Here is a 19,915-nt window from a genome sequence, read left to right as displayed (position 1 = left end):
GACCCAAAGGATCACTCAAGATTTGTACATTTCATTGTATTTAAGTTTTATCTCAAAAGAAGATGAAAAGAAAGAACTGTTAAATAAAGAGTATAAGCAGGAAAAAGGCTCAATAGAAGGAACAATTAACATGAGAGGAACTGTGGAAGGCTTCACAGAGGATCTGATGCTTATACTGGGCCCTGAAATATGAGAAGGATTTCAACAAGTAGAGAATGAGAGGGGAACGAACATTCACTCAGAAAGAGCAGAGGCTCTGAGAAATCACTAGTATAGTGCATTTAGGGACTGGTGGTGAGTATTGTGTTTATGAAAGTAAGGTGTATGTACAGAGAGGATGGAGAGGTCAGGGTGCTAAGACAGGTGCATAGTCAAGGCCACCATGTGTGATTGTGCTGCACTGAAAGAACCCTATGGGTACCATTCATGTAGGCCATAATAGGAAAGAGTTACACCCTAGAGTTACAGAGTGCACTAACTACTTAAACTATACACAGCAGATTTAGATACGGCCAGATTGCAGTAGACCTTGAATGTCACTCTAAGAAATTTAGACTTTAACTTGCTAACATTAAGGAATAATGGAGGATTGTCAAGCAGGAGATGGATATGTTTTAGAAAGATTAACTGGATACCAGCAGGGAATATAAACTAATGAGGGAGACAAAGTGAGGCTATCCATAAGAAACTACTGCTGTATTCTGGGTGAAAGATGAGGGCTTAAACTAGAGTAGGGAAAATGAAAGATGAATGGATTCAAGACACATTTTAAAGGCAGAATCAACAGGATTTGTTGGCCAACTGGATCTGTACAACAGACAAGAAGGAAGCATTCAGGGCCCAGCAATTCTGAATCAGTTGGCCTGGGAAGGAGTGCTATAATCTATATTTTAATAAGTAAAGTAACCAGGTTATTTTGTTAAAGATCGTTTACCAGCCATATTTTTCAAAAATTAGGCAAACAGTGATGCTAGTCAGCCACAGAGAAACAGGAAGAAATACTGAGGGGGAGAGGAGAGGATATTGAATTCAATTTTGAACAAAAGTGCTAACAGAGACATAATTAACAACAGTCAGGAAAAATGTACCAATTGAGTGATAATGGAATCTAAAGGAAGAAATGATGGCTAAGTATGCCTTCCCTCCTGCTTATATTCTTAAAGTTTTTAATGTCCTCTGATACTGGTTGACAGTCAACCAGGCCAACATCTTTTTACCAAAAAAGAAACAAACAAAACCCTTACATTTTTAAAAAGAAAACAGTGGAGAGAGAAAGAAGCAATACTTATTATTGTACCACTTTGTGTCACAAGATGTACACTTTTTTTCTCCCAAATATAAACCAAAAAAGAGGATAGGCCCACTGGACAATGTCAGAAGGAAAACTAGGATATGCATAAAATAGTAAGGCATTTTAGTATAAATCTGTTACCTTATATGAAGACATTATTAGCCAAACAGGTAGGAATGTTATCTAACGTTCTGTTCTGTTAACCTTTATACAGTGTTAAATAACAAGAAAAATAACTTTCTGGTAGAGTGTTTGAATGTGTTATTTTTCTTAAGTCTCTCTCTTCTACTCTACCAAATTTATGATAATGAAATAGTATTATTAATGATCTTTCACAAGAGTAGAACGTTAGTACCTATCTTCTGGTTTTAATTTAAAGAGTGTGAAAAAATATTTTCAGTAATCTTAAAAAGGTCCCCCCAACCAGAAGAGATGACACAGGTTGCACCAGATTCATAAAGGGCAAAGTTGATTTTGAAAAAGAAGTAGTTAAAATCTCATGAGTTAACAGATTAGGGGCCCCTCCAGCATCTCTGAGTCATTTACTAAATCATAACCACTACGAAAGGAGAGAGCTCTTCTATGAAAAGAGAATGAAACTTCGGGAGACAGAGGACCTTTTCACAAAAAGGCCTATTTTCTCTTAAATCGCAGTTGAAATTGCTGAGCAGTCATTCAGCCTTGAGAATATTACCAATGATAAATGGGAACAGGCAAAAGCCTACATAATTATAAGCTGTACTCTGTGCTCTTAATTACCAGCACAGAACTCTACGGCTCTTCATACCCCTGCTTTTAATTTCCCTGAGGACACCTAGAGGCTGCTGGGCAAATGTTTGCAAGTCACAACTTGTCTTATTAGAAGTAACTGAGAGAACTCCAGTGAGAAAATAAATAAGGTTTCAGAGATATCCAGATCTCCATTCATAGTCATTCCCAAGATGTTTAGGTTGTGACTTTAAATGTATAATATGATAAAAGTTTAAAACCAGATACAACATTTTTATACCACGCAACACACTTTCTTACTCCTACTGTTGAATACTCTTGAAGACAGGACTAAAAATCCCCGGGTAGCCTGACAAACCAACTTCTCAAACCTGCCTCTGTGCCAAAATTACGCAAATCTCTACTCTTTTGAGGGCCACTCCAGTTTTCCTCAAATGTGAATATTCAGATCTAGTTAAGTCCCAACACTTGTTATGCTACCCTACTGTGGAGGAGCAAGAGTTTATTAAAAAATTTGATTCTCTGTTTCATTTCCTTTTGCATCTGGAAAAAATAAAAAGATGCTATAAAATAAAGATTCCAAATCTTATTTTTAACTGAGACCACATCTTGTGTAAAATGTGTTAATTTCTCTCTTAATACAAGTCAGAGAATAAAAATTAAAAAGCCTAGTCAACCAAAGATAAAATCAGAGTTGAAGTGCAGAAAACATGTCCAGTCTAGATATGCTTGTTGATGGGTGACAGTGAATAAGCCATAACCTTTCTGTGGACCTCAGTTCCCTCATCTGCCCCAGTTTAGAATGTCTGGGGTACAGCATGCTGTAGGACATGGGTTCCCAACCTGTCAGTACATTAGAATAATCCAGGGCAGTTTCAAAAAACAGATCAGCCATACCTGTCCAAGACTTCTTGGATCATAATTTTTTTTGGTGGGGGGGGCGGTGAGAGGAGGAAGAGGGAGAAGCAAGTGTGAGAGATTTAGAATCACTGCCATAGGGGATCAAGTCATAACTGGGAAAGCACTGTACTCTGTAAAACACTACACAAATATGCACCAAGGCAGGGAAATAGGCTTTCATAAAGTGTCCTTTTGTTCCACAGTGATCTGCTTTATGAACTGTTCCAAAAGAAGTGTATAGAATTGAGAAACAAAAATAGCAGTTGCTAAGGTAGATGTTCTTAAAAAAAAAAAAAAAAAAGGAATTTTGATACTTTGGCAGATGGTCCAGAGCAACAGCACTCTTGTTGATCTTGGTTCCATGAAATTTCCACAATTCATCAGTCTATGTGACAACTGTTTTCTCTATTAATGGAAGAGACACCATTAATGGCATTTGCACTGAAGTTCATGCTGAAAGAGAAATCTGAGTGTGACCAGAGCTCTTCTCTCACCAAGCAGTCCTTATAACTTGATTCTACCCCTACCAATACTCTAAATCATCTCAATTCTATTTAAATTCTCTAATTATCTACAGATAGTTTAGAAAGAACATAGATCCCAGTGCCATGCCTTCAATCTGAATAGGCACACAGCTATGAACCAGAAGGACCATCTTAGTCTTATAATTGAATGGGAAGCTTCCCAACAGTGGTGGTGGTTCCCTATTTCCTCCTGGGAAACATTAGGGACAGGGGTAGAGACTGACACCTGCTGAGGTAAAAATTGCTTGCTGCTTTACATAAACTACCTTATTTTAATGTTCCCTTTCCAGATAAGGAAACTGAGCTCCAAAAGGTTAAATACGTTGCCTGAGGTCAACGAATTAGAAAATGGAAGACCAAGATAAATCCAGGTCTCTTTGATGTGAGAGTCCAACATCCTAGCTCTTTTCACCCTAATTTAGTTTTTATTTTATTTTTAATCAAAGCATAACATATCTACATTTTAATGAGTAAAATAACTTTATAAGGTTTAAGAAATACAGTAGTACCTTACTCTCCTCCCTTCCCATTTCCTGCTTCACCCTGTCAACAATTTTCAGTTCTTTTGGTTGATTCCTCTTTTTTTTTTTAAATAAATTTATTTTTATTTTATTTTTAATTTTTGGCTGCGTCAGCTCTTCGTTGCTGCACACGGGCTTTCTCTAGTTGCAGCGAGCGGGGGCTACTCTTCGTTGCGGTGCACGGGCTTCTCATTGCAGTGGCTTCTCTTGTTGCGGAGCACGGGCTCTAGGCGTGTGGGCTTCAGTAGTTGTGGCACACAGGCTCTAGAGCGCAGGCTCAGCAGTTATGGCACACGGGCTTAGTTGCTCCGCAGCATGTGGGATCTTCCCTGACCAGGGCTCGAACCCGTGTCCCCTGCATTGGCAGGCGGATTCTTAACCACTGAGCCACCAGCGAAGTCCCTTTTGGTTGATTCTTTTTGGTATTATCTCTGTATCTCTAAATAACATGCTAATATTGCCACTACTGATTTTTCAGTTTTACTTGTCTTCCCACTCTGCAAAATAAGGATTCAGCTCTCTTTAAAATCTCCCCTCCCTTTATATCCTCCCCATTCTCCTCATATAGTTATATCCTATTTTTTGGTTAGATTTGCATTCTACTTTAACTTTTTTATGACTACGTAATGCTATTCACTGCTGAGCCATATAATATACTATGGCTCCTTTTCCTTTCCTGAAAAACATTTTTCCTGAAAAAACTTCTTGTTTGTTTTATTTCTTATTATCATTACTACAACTCCTCAATCCATTGAGACACTTCAATTATTCTATCAATTTCATCTACTTAGAAGAATCTCTCCTTGAGCTTTCTGACTTGCTCAAGACTAGATTTGTTGATTTCTATGCCTAGAGGAAAGTCTTCATCTTGAGACCCTCTTTCAACTTGAATTTGATGATTCCCTTTATTCACCTCTCTCTCTAGCTGAATCCCTCATTTTCAGCATCCCAAATCTTCATCCTTCTTGTTTTACTCCCCAATTTGGTGGAGTAAACCCTCTAGTAGCTTCCTGATAAAGTGCCTGCAAAGTAAATTTTTTGAGACCCTGCATAACTGAAAATATCTTTACCCTCAGATTTAACTGATAGTTTGCCAGGTTAAGAGTTCTAAGTTGGAAGTAATTTTTCCTCAGAATTTTGTAAGTTTTACTATGCTCCCTTTTGTTTTTGTTGAAGTCCAGAGCCATTCTGATTTCTGATCTTGTACTTAACCCATGTGGAAGTTCATCCTTCAGTCTTTGCTAATTTTCTTGAATAACTTTTTGGGCAATTTCACTCTTTCTGTGTCCCTTTCTGGGACTCCTACTATCTGGATGTTAAATTTTCTGAAGTGGTACTCTAACTCCTCCCACCCTCCTTCTTCTTTATTTGTTTGTTTATTTATTTATTTTTAGCTGCATTGGGTCTTCATTGCTGCACGCAGGCTTTCTCTAGCTGTGGCGAGCGGGGGCTACTCTTCGTTGAGGTGCACAGGCTTCTCATTGTGGTGGCTTCTCTTGTTGTGGAGCATGGGCTCTAGGTGCTCGGGCTTCAGTAGTTGTGGCATGCGGGCTCAGTAGTTGTGGCTCGTGGGCTCTAGAGCACAGGCTCAGTAGTTGTGGCGCATGGGCTTAGTTGCTTTGCGGCATGTGGGATTTTCCTGGACCAGGGCTCGAACCCATGTCCCCTGCATTGGCAGGCGGATTCTTAAGCACTGTGCCACCAGGAAAGTCCTCCTCCTTCTTTTTAAACAAACATTTCTTCCCTTATTTTATAGATAAAAATATCTTAAGCCTGTTGTCTTTGACAACCAGCATTATGATACCAAATGATATCTAACCAATCCTGAATAAAAAGTAATAATCAAAGAAAGTAGTGGTGCTTTTGGAGCTCCACTGAGGCTGTAGGTGTATGAGCCAAACAATGTTCTACCACCAATTGCCCAGTTCAACCAGAGCAGCTCAACTGTGATTAGTTATATACATTGGGATTTCAAGTTTGAAAAGAATCACAGGCCTAAAGGTAGATTTCCACCACCTCCACCTCCACCCCTAAAATGATTTATAAATCTTTAACAAGTCAACTTTTTGGGGACAAGTAGAGACAAGTGTGGGTGATTTAGTAAGTAGAAAAAGGTCCTCTGCTGGGTTTCCCCCACTGCTGAGACTATTCTGCTTCTGGGTAAGTGTTCTACCAGGGTTCACACTTGTGGTAAGAGGTCAGTTTAAATCTACAGAAGCTTCAGGATGGGGGAAGGATCCCATAGAGTAACTATGACATCTTCCACTCTGCCCTAGAAAAGAAAGTCACCTGCTTTTCCCAACCCCTCAGGGTATGAATAATAATAAGAGTTCATATTCTATTTCAGAAAAGTTGCCATCGTAGCAAACGAAGAGGTGAATAAGTGAGATACATCCTGTCTTTTCTCTATCTTAGCTCTATGTTTGCCTCCTCACTCACAAAAAGCAACAGAAGCAAAAAGCAGAAAATAAGTCAATAATGTAGTATATACACATAAATAAAATAACATCCTCTGTCTTAGATGGTTAAGGTAAACTTTTAAAGACACTAAAAAGTATGTGTGTTTTCCTTGCTTGAAGAAAGGAAATGGAAGAGAAAAACTGTCACTCCTGACATTTACTTACGATCATTTCCCACTTTTAAGAGAGTTCCATAACACAAGCAGCCAATTCCCCAAAATGACAGCTTGCATTTCTGTTCTCACTTTCCAGGTTGTAAACTTCGGTTATGGATATACCCATAGCACACTGCACTACACTGTTACTGTGTTCCAATCAGGCAGCTAAAATAATAGAAACTTAAATATCATAGATCCAGCGATGTCAGAATTTGGATTTTGTATTTTTTTCATAAGCTGGATTGCTAAATGCATCAGGATAAACAAGGTAAGACAATCCCACTGATCAAACCAAAAGCTCCCCAGACCAGGTTCTCCACTTTGCTGGATGTTAAAACTTGGTGAAACTTTTTGTGTTATCTTCTAAGAGTTAAAAGAAGACTTTACAGCCAAAGACCACACCCATGAGTCTCAGCTTTGCCTCATTTCCTTTTTTATCTCCAGTAGGACCTCTCTCAAACTGTTTATCAAATTCTATGGGTTGAAGTGCAAAACTAAATAGTATTAACACCAAAAAGGAAATTAGGCATGTGATGTTCTACCCATCTGAGGTAAACATAAACACTGCATTGCTCAGTTAGCGTGCTCAGCCCATGTAAGGGGTATCCTCTCTTCTGAGTAGGGGCCATGTTAGAATCCGGAGATGGGGGAGGGGGAGTTATCAGTTTAAAATGGCTATTTAATATTAAAAATCTGTTTTCATAAATCATATAAAGAAAGGCTCTACAGAATATTCTTGGATGGGGAAAACTGCAAGAGAAAGTTTATATTCAGTATGAGGAGGTGTAAGAGAGGACTTCGTGGGAAGGAAGGGCACATATCTCCTAGGATTTGTGGTATTTTAATGTTTATAAAAAAGGAAATATGGATTTAAAAAGGTTGAAAAACATCGATATCAAGGGAAAGGCATTTCTAGTTTAGGGATAGCAAATATATAAAATCATGAAATTACATTAAAGTAAAAGCCACATATTTATTAACTATAAATAGTAAAACCACTTAAATATCCCACAGGAACAGTTGATTTTCTTCAAGCAATTTACAATAGTATATTATCTTGAAGGGACCTGAGTCCCTGATTTCTGTCCTTAGAGCAAGTCATTCTCCACAGCAAAATTACCTGAGTGCGTTTATTCTGCTGCTCAAGAGAACAATTCTCCATACCTCATTCTACTGCAAATATCTCAAGCATTCTTATAACTTCAACTAAGTAACCATCAAAATGGAACTCATATTATTTTTCTTAGTCCACTCAATTTCCTATAATTCCTTACAGCAATGACTTGAAAGACAGACTGTTTTCACTGTTAACGACCTATTTTCAATAGACCCTTCTTTTTCTCAAAGAAGAAGTATTGGTGGTAAGTGAAAGCTATTACAGATCATTGGTGCTCAAACTGTTTACTCTCATAATTTAGTAATGATAATTACCATCACAGAGAGTGTATCTCTGAAGGTAAAAGGAGGAAAACTCAGGTTACTGTCCAGGACATTTCCCCCATGAGACAAATAATTATCACTGTTGTTTACTTCCCAAACTTTTTTCTTAAAAAAAAGTAAGTCTCTTAGGGATGTTTTTCTTGCTTGTACAATACCACAATGTGAATACATTCAACACTACTTAAAAGTGGCTAAGGTCGTAAATTTCACCACAATTTAAAAAAATGTTTTTATAGACTAGGGATTGAAAACCTATAACATATGCATTACATAGGTCCCAAAGGCTTGTTTTCAGTTGCAAAGGCTCTGGTACCACTGCCTGTTCCAATCCTCCTCAACTTTTTTGAACAGCTGTCAAACACTGCATGTAGTTCAAAAGACTGTACACTAATTAGTCACCCACCCACAAGGGAGTTCAATACAGATTCTCTCTTATCCTTTTTTGAAAATGATTCAGAATCTTGGTCCTGGACCAAAAAGAAATTTGGTTACCTATTCTCGGTAATAGTCTCCTCTTTCCCTCTACCCATGACTGAAAACCAAAGCGGCAAGCATAAAAGATAGCATGGGAGGAATGGCAGCCACAACATAAATCCAATAGAAAATAGAAACTAAAATTTGGCTTGACATAATTAAACACAACCAAGTTGAAATTGAACAGTAATATTTATTCATGCTTAGAAAGGTGTTAGAAAACAAAAGGATAAATAGTAGGAAGAGCTAATCAGCTAAAGCATAAGAATACGGTTGGCTCTTGAACAACAAAGGTTTGAACTGCACAGGCCTACCTATCCACGGATATTTTCAAGAGTAAATACTACAGTACTATATGATTTGTGGTTGGTTGAATCCCTGGATGTGGAACTCCCAGTATGGTGGAACCACAGATACGGAGGAACCTTGGATACAGAAGGTTGACTGTAAAATATATGCAGATTTTCAAATGAGCAAATGGTTGGCATGCCTAACCCCTGTGTTGTTCAAGGATCAACTGTCGTTAGAATAGTGAAGTTTTACATCAACAGGCTATCTATTTTTTACCATTTCCTCACAGATAACAGGTATGCTTTCAAAAAACATGCAAGTCCTTATTTATTTAGGGCACGCCCCCCCAAATTATGCCAATAATTATTTGTTCTAGATTAATAGATAATAATTTAAGACACTCAAATATCCAAGCATTGACATAATGCCTGTATTCTTCTGTAAATAACATTTACGAGTGTCTTGAAGTCTCCTCCACAGTTCACAGATGTATACTGTTAAACTGCATTATCTAAGGTAATAGTCTTGAAAGTAATCAAAAAGTATTTGAAATAATCACTTATAAAAGTTAATAACTCTACCGAAGATTACATAATACAATACTATCCACATATTAACAGTAAACCGTTAGCTGAGTAAAACGGTGGGCTTTGGTTGGATGGTTTGTATTCCTTAGAAGCCAGCCCTGTTCTTACGTGTGTGCACAGGCCATGTACATACCTAGACTGTGCTACTGATTTTCACTTCATATTAAATAAGTAAAAGCATGCTGAGCTTGCATATTTTCTCAACCACTCATTTTGAAACTCCTCTATGGGATTTGGCTAGAGTAGAATGTCAGCTTGGTTACTACCTCTAAAGCAAGAAATTTCCTGGCAAAATTGGGAAGCTGATGACAACAAAGTGAAACTGATGCTTTCTCAGTTGAGTTTCCCTCTTGGTTTCTTTCAGGGCATAGAAGAGCTTGCCCATGTAGAAGCAACACTCTTTCCTTCATAAACTGGAGTAGAGAAGAGAAAAAACAGTAAAACACTTTATTATCAGCCTCAGTCTACCTACAGCATTTTCCCAGAACAGGGGGAAAAAAAAAAAAAAAGATGGGGGACAAAAATAACCAGGATCAGTACAGCAGTTCTTCTTTCTTGACATTATTGGTGTTTCACACCCTTTCTTTTATAAGGATTTACTCTAAGGAGTTTTTGTTTGTTCACCTTTTAAAGCTCTGGACCTTTTTGCTGAATATTATTGCTGTTTTTAAGAACAATGTACAATTGACCCTTGAACAACATGGGTTTTAAGTGCATGGATACACTTACAGGTGAATTTTTTTCCCACTAAAAATATACTACAGTACTATACTATCTGCAGTTGGTTGAATCTGAGGATGCAGAACCTCGGACATGGAGGGCTGACTATAAATTACATGCAGATTTTCAACTGCTGGTAGGCTCGGCACCCCTAACCCCCAAGTGTTATTCAAGGGTCCACTGTACTTTCAGATGGGTTCATGAGTGAACCCATCAAATAGATGGGTTCAAATAGAGAGCTCTTAAGACTGTATTTAAACTACCTCAGAGCAGAGAAAGAAGGAACTCTTCTCAATTCTTTTTAGAAAATCAGCATAGCCTTGACATCAAACTGTGCCAAAGATAACAGTAAAAAGATAACTACAGATGAAACTCAATTACTGATTTTAAATAAAAATGTGACCGAAAAGAAACCTATACGCTTGAATATTACACAATGACCAAGTGTAAGGTTGGTTCAAAAACTAGAAATCGGGCTTCCCTGGTGGCGCAGTGGTTGGGAGTCTGCCTGCCAATGCGGGGGACGCGGGTTCGAGCCCTGGTCTGGGAGGATCCGACATGCCGCAGAGCGACTAGGCCCGTGAGCCACAATTGCTGAGTCTGCGAGTCTGGAGCCTGTGCTCTGCAACAAGAGAGGCCGCGATAGTGAGAGGCCCGCGCACCACGATGAAGGGTGGCCCCCGCTTGCCGCAACTAGAGAAAGCCCTCGCACAGAAACGAAGACCCAACACAGCCATAAATAAATAAATAAATAAATAAAAATTAAAAACAAAACAAAACAAAACTAGAAATCAAGGGTAAAAATGAACGTATTTACAAAACAGAAGTAGAGTCACAGATGTAGAAAACAAACTTACCAAGGGGGAAAGTGGGGGAGGGATAAATTGGGAGATTGGGATTGACATATACACACTACTATATATAAAATAGATAACTAATAAGAACTTGCTGTATAGCACAGGGAACTCTACTCAATACTCTGTAATGGCCCATATGGGAAAAGAATCTAAAAAAAAAAAAAAGTGGATGTATGTATATGTATAACTGATTCACTTTGCTGTACACCTGAAGCTAACATAACATTGTAAATCAACTATACGCCAATAAAAATTTTAAAAAACACAAAAAACAAACAAAACAACAACAAAAACCCTAAAAATCTACTAAAACAAGTTGCCATTCTAACAGGTCAAGGAAGAAAAGCACATGATAGGCCATGATAGATGCCAAAATGCCGTATGACAAAACTCAACTTCTACTCCTGATAAAAATGTTTAGTTAAGTAGTAATGAAAAGACATCATCTTGACAACAAGAAATATACAGACCAAATGAACACTCAACATCTGTTAGTTAAAACTGCTCTCCAAGTGCTAGCCAATGCAAACAGACCAAAAGAAAAAACAAAAACAGAAAAACCCAACTTTAGACACAATCCAAAATCCATTCCCTGCAAAAATCCCAGTAGCTAGAAACATTAAAGACACTTCCTTGATAAATATAATTATTTGAAATTTACTCTAAAATTCATATTTAATGATGACACAGTAAAAACATCCACAAACTAAGAAATATGATAAGGATGGCCTGAATCAATGTTATTATATATCACTGTTCTGGAGAAGCTAGAAATTTATTAAACCAAAGAAAGAAAGAAGTATAAAGAAGGAGATAAGATTATATTTAGATGACTGTTTTCCTAGAAAATTCAAGAGAAAAAATTTATTACAACTAATAAGTTTAGAAAGTTGGCCAGATATATAAATTATCTACATACCAGTCACAAAATATTAGTGGATGGCTAACCCCCCCCCAAAAGTTATGTTTTAATGAAACATAAACAGTTTACTTTAAATTTTACCTGAGAAGAGAACGCAATCACCAAGGATATTTTGAAAGAGGCAAATGAAGAGGGACTTGCTTTATGAATTACTAAGAAGTGCCTAATCAAAGAGATTGGTATTTGTATAGGAAGAGGCAAATAGAACACAGCAACAGAAGAATCCAAAAAAAAAAAAAAAAAAGACTCATATACAGGTGGAAATTTACTATATTAAGGTAGTATTTCTAGTCAGTTGGGAAAGAATTGATTTCAGCAAATGACTTCAGGAAAAATGGCTAAACCCTATCTTATACAATGTACAAAAATAATTTTCATACGTTTTAATGAGTAAAGCATACAAACTATAAAAAGAATTAACAGACAATACAGGAAAATATTTTAATAATTTTTGAGTAAGGACAGCATTCTTAAGCGATACAAAACCTGGGCATTTAAACCAAAGACGGATCGTTCTTGAAAATATTTGCCATATAATTCACAGAGGATTAATATGTCTGTATCCTAATGAAATACAGATAATTTTGTAGAACAAGGGCAAAATATACAGACAGGCCATATCAAGAAGCGGTTAACTACATATGGTACATCCAGGCAAAGGAATACCATGCTGACATTAAGATAAAGTAGAGCTACATGTGGTAAGATTTCCACCATGTATTTTTCATCTGAAAAACCAGATAATAGGACTGTATGCGTATATAATCTCATTTTCATAAGAAAGCGAAACAACATGTTTACGCACACATAAGAGAGATGTGGAAGGCGTTGGAGTACCTGTGGTTGGGGAGAGGGCTGTGAAAGAGTTACATTTTCTGCTTTATGCATGACTATCACTTTAGGGTTCTCCTCCCCTCCCTAATGAGAGGGGCAAAATAATTTATCAGCAGAATACAGAGCTTGCTTCTCTGCTACCTCTCGTTTGAAATGTGTATTCCAACCGTGGTAGGGAAGCAGATCACGTTATTTTCCCTCACTTTCATGTCATTTCACTTCCTTTACTACCGTTTCTCTCTTAAGATATAACTTGTCAAAAGAATCTGTGAGATAAATGACACTTTACATAGCAAAGGCTGCACTACTTCTGCTTGTTACAGCATAATAAGAGACACAAAGACTCTTTGGTTTGAGTGTCTTCCCCCTTCTTTCTTCACTTCGTGACAAGCACAGCTTGTGACACCCGTAACTCGTCGCTAGTCAGTTTACGCCGCGCTGGGGATTCCACCTAACGCCCGGTTCCCACTGGGGGCAGGGTTTGCTTCTGCTCTTTCCGCCTCAGCCATCTATTCTCTCCGTGACCCTCGGGGAAGTTACCCAACTTCTCATTGACAAGGCTATGATGCCACCCCACAGGAAAGCTGAGAGCGGAACTGTGCAATAATCTTGGGGAAAAAACAACAGAAAGAACCGACGAAGTTTTCGTAAGAGTAACAACGATAGTACTAGCTTCTGGAAGGCAGCCCGCATCCTCAAAGGAGGCTGGGACCTCCAGGCGGGGTCCACTGGTCACCGTGACATCGCAAGCCCTGCCTCCCCGGTGGCTAGCCAAGAAGTCAAATCACCGAGAGCAGCCGACGCGGAGTCGGGCAGGATCCCTCGCCTGCTGCCGTCGCAGCGGGGGCCGTCGTTGCTGCGCTGACGTCGCGGGCCCGGAAAGCCCCTCCCGGGTCCGCTAGGGGATGGGGACCCAGGTGGTTTTCTCTCGCACAAAGTCCCTCCCCACTCAGAACTGGTTGTCTCTGCAGCTCCTCGGCTTCTCTCCCTGCGGCTCCCATACGGCCAGCGTATCCCTCTCGCTCACACACACAAGTTCTCCGTCGCCGTGCCCAACGGCTTCGGACACACCAACTAGCTCGCGAAGTTTCTTACTCACAGTTCAGGGCTTCCGCGGCAGTCTCTCACGCCTAGGGTCGCCGGCGCCCGGCGGAGTGACTCCAACCGGAAGTTGTTTTCCGTTCCAGTTCAGAGGGCAGCGCCTGCGCGCGGAGCATTAACCCTTCACCCTCCACCTCTCCAGGCCTGACCTCTCCGGCCCCGCCCCTCCCCGCCCCGCCCACTCTCGCCCCTGTCCCGCTCATCCAAGCGAAGCCCCGCTCATCCAAGCCCCGCCCAGCGCAGCCCCGCTCCTCCTCGCAGAGAAAACCACAGCCACGGAAAGGCATACAATGTCAAGTTTCAAGGTCACCTGAGTGTGCTGGCTACCTTTTTGCCAAACCACAAATAACAGGGTCTAGCATCACCCAGTGTGTGAGCTGAGAATCACCTGAGAATTACGCAAGAATCACCTGAGAGGCTTGTTAAAGATGTAGATTCACCCCCTAGAGATTCCCAGAGTTCAGAGCAACTGGGGTGAAGCCCAGGAACCCGAATTTTCAACATATCCCTATATGAATGTGATTAAGGTGATTAAGCTCCACACTCTGAGAAAAATTACACACACACACACACCCATTTGTTTTTCCCCCAACTAGTAACACCTTTCATTAAAAGTACTTGCTAAAGTTGAATGATTGCTACATGCAAGTAGACCTTTAACATTTCCCATGACTTAACGATTCCCCATTATTCCATTTCCTAGCCATGTTTGAATATTCTCCAAGAGAGAAAGCTTAGACAGATATCTCAAGAAAAGTTTTAGCTCGGATACCTACTACCTCAGGCAAGTTGCTTAACCTAATGAACACTGATATTCTAAAATCTGACAAATGACAATGATAACCTACTTCACTGGATGGATGGTTGCAGAATCAATCGATAATGTAAGCAAAAGTCGTGGTAAAGTTCAGAATGCTCTGTAAATGAAAGGTGTCGTCTAGAGTCACTCATGTCATGCTGGCTCCTTCCCACCACCAAGGTCATCCCTAGGACTCCTTTCAGGAAAAGAGCAGTCAAATCCACAGCACATGTGGAAGCTTCCTGAGAGCACTGAAGGCTGGGACTCTCCACATGGACTGAAGCATAACTGTATCTGGCTGAATGCATGTAGCACTTTCAGAAGCTTCCATGGTGATGACCTACTATTTATTTAATTAAACATTATTTTTAAAACTCACTATTTTTGCATATATCTGACAAGGGTTAATGGTGTTTGAAAAAGACTTTATCACCAAGCACAAGCATACTAAGGGTGCTGAAATAGTGATTTCATAGCAAAGATTAAAATGACCATGAGTACTATACATTGTTGTCAGGCAGAGCCTGCTCTAGAACATAGCTCTATATCCATAGACTTGATGAAATTTCCAAAGTTGAGAACTCTCCTGTCCTAGTGATCTTGGCTAAGCCATACCTGGACAGGTCTTCAGTCCATCCAAGAATCTTTATTCATCCTGAAAGTTGCAAGCCTAGCCCTGGAATCTTGAGCTCCTTTTTTTCTAGTCATGCTGTCCCATATAACTTAGAAGCTGCTATCTCCCCAGGGGAGTCCAGGATCTTGCTGCTCCTAGGATAGTATCTTTTCTCTGTTAGAGCAGAAGGATGGGGTTCTGAATGCCTCAGTTTCTCCCTACACTTCTGAATCATGGACGTTTATACTTCTTTCCTCAGGCCAGTAAGTCTAAGAATTTAAAAACTTGCCAAATTGCAGTGTATTCTACTTGGTTAACTTGAATATTGGGCTTATTTTTTTAAAGTCAAGGCCAAAACATAATTTAAAAAACATTTTCTTTTTTAAAAACAGAAACTTCTTGTGCATAGCATTGTGACCAGCTGAACAGTTTTCTTGTAATAAGTAATTGAGTTAAACATGACAGTACAGCACATTTTTAAAAAGAATTTTTAAGAGTAATTTTAAGTTCACAGTAAATGTGAGAGGAAGATACAGAGATTTACCACATACTCCCTACCCTGAAACATGCATAAGACTCTTTCACCATCAACACTTCCCATCAGGGTGATACGTTTGTCACAATTGATGAACCCACATTGACATACTATTATCATTCAAAGTCCATAGTTTCCATTAGGGTTCACTCTTGGTGTTGTACATTTGATGGGTGTGGACAGAGGCATAATGCCATGTATCTATCATTATAGTATTATACTACAATATACTGGAGGATACTAGTATACTCTATACACTCTGACGTGTATCCATCATTATAGTATCATACTATACAAGAATAATTTCATTGCCTTAAAAATCCTCTGTGCTCCACCTATTCATCTCTCCCTCCCCCTAATCTCTGACAACCACTGATCTTTTTACTGTCTCCATAGTTTTGCCTTTTCCAGATTGTCATATTGTTGGAACCATACAGTAGCTAGCCTTTTCAGATTGGCTTCTTTCACTTAGTAATATGCATTTGAGTTTCCTCCATGCCTTTTCATGGCTTGATAGATCATTTCTTTTTAGCACTGAATAATATTCCATTGTCTGGATGGACCACAGTTTATTTATCCATTTGCCTACTGAAGGACACCTTGGTTGCTTCAACTTTTGGCAATTATGAATAAAGCTGCTATAAACATTAGTGCACAGGTTTTTGTGTGCACATGTTTTCAACTACTTTGGGTAAATACCAAGAAGCGTGATTGTTGGGCTGTAGAGCAAGAGTATGTTTAGTTTTGTAACAAGCTGCCAAAGTGTATTCCAAAGTGGCTGTACCATTTTGCATTCCCACCAGCAATGAATGAGAGTTCCTTTTGCTCCACATCCTCATCAGCATTTGGTGTTGTCAGTGTTCTGGATTTTGACCATTCTAATAGGAGTGAAGTGGTATCTCATTGTGTTTTAATTTTCATTTCCCTGATGACATATAATGTGGAGCATCTATTCACATGGTTATTTGCAATCTATATATCTTCTTTTGTGAACTATCTGTTAAGGTATTTGGCCTATTTTAAAATTGGGTTGTTTGTTTTCTTATTGTTGAATTTTAAGAGTTCTTTGTATGTTTTGTATAACAGTCCTTTATCAGATGTATCTTTTGAAAATATTTTCTCCCAGTCTGTGGCTTGTCTTTTCATTCTTTTTACAGTGTCTTTTGCAGAGCAGAAAAATTTAATTTTAACAAAGTCTAACTTATCCAGCACTGTTTTTGAGCAAATTGAAGGAGCTGCTTTGACTATTTCTAATTTAAATAGTAGAATTTAATAATACACTCAGAATCTAAAACTGAATTCATGAGCATTTTGAAATATGAAAGTGCTAAACACTTTAAATAAGGAAAGAAAAAATTAAACACACATTTCTTAACTATATATTTTTATCTCTTTCCACTCCCATGATGTTGTAGTCATGAAGAGAAGTGGCTGCATACTGCTCCAGTGTCTGAAACATGCATAAATGTTGGGGTAAGTGGATGAGTTTTGTGCTAAAACGGTGTCAAACATTTTCCTTTTTTTATAATGATGATGAATTTTTTTAGAATTGACATACGATATGTTTTATTAAGGTTAGGAATTGAGTTGAGATATTCATTTGAGGAATAATTCTTTAAAAATGATATAATTTCACTCTAATTTTCCTTATATTATTATATACCTCAGGTTAACAAGTAGTACTGGAGGGTAGGGTGGAATGAAAATGAGAACTGCAGCTTTATTAAAACTGTTTCAGGACCTGTTTTCAAAACTGCTTAATATTTTATTGAGAGTTCTGAATATAAATCTAGAAACAAGGAAAGCTGCCAGTATAATCACTTACTACAACTAACTTGGAATGCCAGGTATGCATCAATGATCTTAGTCAAATCTTTGATGTGAAATATCATTATTAATAGAATCTGGTTGACTTCTGATTTAGAATGACATCTGGACTAGCTGTTTTTGTCTCAGACTCTCTGAATTAAATGCCTAATGAAAAATCAGAAAAATATGAGAACTCATAATAGCATCAAAAGGCAGGATTGATGACCAGACCCAGCACATATGGCTGAGAGGCTGTGCCCTGTACAGGGCACTTGGCTGAAATAGGTGCTCACTTGCCAAGCCTTGCTACCTTGGCCTTGAGTCTTCCAGAGTTGCTATAACCCCGCTGATAAGCATCCTACTGACAGAATTTGACAAGATTTTCCACCATTTGCAAGAACTGTAGGGCTGAAATGGACATGAACTTTGTTGTTTGAAGGTGAGCAAACCTGTGACCCTGAAGGATAGTAAGAAAGCTATCTGCTTCATGGCACCTACTAGTGAATTAGACAGTAACCCCGCTACTACGTGTTACCTGCAAGTACTATGTTACATCTTGTTGCCCCATTAGTACTTTTTTTTATTATCTATTGATATTTTGGAGCTCTGGTTTGGAGTATACAAACATGATCCCAATGGGAGTGGACAGATGTGATACTCTGTATCTAAGGATATGTGAAGCAAATAATGGAAGGGCCTGGGCAGACAGAGCTGTGTGTTTGACTCTCTGGGAGTTTAGTTTTTCATACATGGCTCCTATCAAGGAAAAGACCATTGATTTTTTTCTGATTAACCAGGAATTCTCTTCTTCATATTAAAACAACTAGGCAATAAGGGTGAGGGATCTTGCCTCGGGCCAGTACTCATAGTGACAAAGTTGGTAAATGTTAGCTTTAGGTCCAAAAGTTAGCTGTGAACTATGCATGTCTTTATGTCTCCCAGCTCAAGATCTGTGCTGGGGAGCTAGTAGAAATCAGGCAGATAATGAGAAGAACCAAATAAAATCCACACATCTGGTTAGTAAGGGCTACACAAACCTTGGAATGAGTTTAATACAAGATATAATATACTTGTATTAATGAGTGTAATACAAGATAAAGCATCCCTTTGAAAAGACTGTGCTGCATAAAGGAAGAAGAGCAAAGTCTCCCCAAATCCTGAGAAAGTGAACACTTTAGAAAATGGTTTGCCAGAAGCATAAGTAAGTGGAAAGAATCCAATTTGTATTTCCTGTGATACAAGAGTTGAAATCTAAGACATGATATTGAACTAAGATTAGAAGAGAGAAATAAAAACAAAGTTGGGTAAGTTAAGGCTGTAAGGACACAGAACATGCAACATCAAAATTCAAATATTATTTGAACATAATAAAAAAGGGAATCCATACTGCAGAATGCTAAATCAATGATTAGAGAAAAAGCTTGAAAAACTCTCTCAAAATGTGAATGGAAAGGATAAATAGATGAAAACCATTAAACGTAATAGTGGAAAATAGTGCTCCAACTTCTGAAAAAGAGATCCGAGTAAATGGAACAGAAATAGCAACTAAAGATATATCAGAATATATTCGAAGTAATACTTTGATATAAGACAATCAGAGATGAAAAGAACTCAGTGAGTTTTGAAATGTATTAATGAAAAGAGCCCAACATTTTGACCCAGCCTGATAAAAATTGTAATGTTAAATGATGTATCAATTCATTCATTTATTCAGGAACTATTTTGTGAGTGCTTGCTATATGTTAAAAGTTAGGGCTACAAAGATTACCAAGACACAGTTCTACCTTGAAAGAACTTAGTGTCTATTGTGGATGATATACATACAAGAAACAGGCAATTGCTATACAATGTGGTATTACACCATAACAATAAGGTTAAGAATAGAGTACTCAAAAAAACACATTGGAGAGGCCTTAGTCTAATCACGAGGGGGTGAGAGAAAGCTTTCTGAATCTAAAGTATGGAAAAAATTCAATAAGAATACAGATTAAAAAATGAAACTATTTTCAAAGGAAGAAAAAAAACAAAAAATAGACTACTTCAACATTAAACTTCAGAAGCTGAATAGAATAACACGTACAGCAGCCTGAGAAAGATTTGACTTACAAAGTCTATACCCACTCGAATAATCATTTGCATAGGAAAGGAAAACTAAGACATTCTTAGATACCTTATAGTTCAGAGATATTTCACCTATGTCCTGAAATAACTGGACATACACTTCAGTTAGTCAGGAAGGGAATCAAAGTGCAAGAACTAAGAAAGGTGAAATTCTGATATAAAAGAAATATCTGTAAATATTTGAAAAAATGTAAATATTGGATTAGGTAAAGACTTGTTGCAAATATAAT

At 38.3% G+C, this 19,915-nt stretch overlaps 1 protein-coding gene across 3 annotated transcripts in view; it reads right to left on the bottom strand.

The window, feature by feature from the left end:
• TANK (TRAF family member associated NFKB activator) overlaps positions 1 to 13,912 on the bottom strand; it is a 74,313-nt gene extending 60,401 nt beyond the window's left edge. The window contains exon 1 of one of the 3 annotated variants that reach the window (XM_059927975.1): positions 13,807 to 13,912. The gene's annotated coding sequence lies outside the window, so the exon portion shown is untranslated. The remainder of the gene's footprint in view (positions 1 to 13,806) is intronic. The other 2 variants (XM_059927976.1, XM_059927979.1) reach the window with 2 other exon arrangements.
• Between the last annotated feature and the right edge of the window lie 6,003 nt (positions 13,913 to 19,915).

This window comes from Balaenoptera ricei, chromosome 7, assembly GCF_028023285.1.
Source record: "Balaenoptera ricei isolate mBalRic1 chromosome 7, mBalRic1.hap2, whole genome shotgun sequence".
NCBI lineage: Eukaryota > Metazoa > Chordata > Mammalia > Artiodactyla > Balaenopteridae > Balaenoptera > Balaenoptera ricei.
This window is presented reverse-complemented; position numbering and strand designations above follow the sequence as displayed.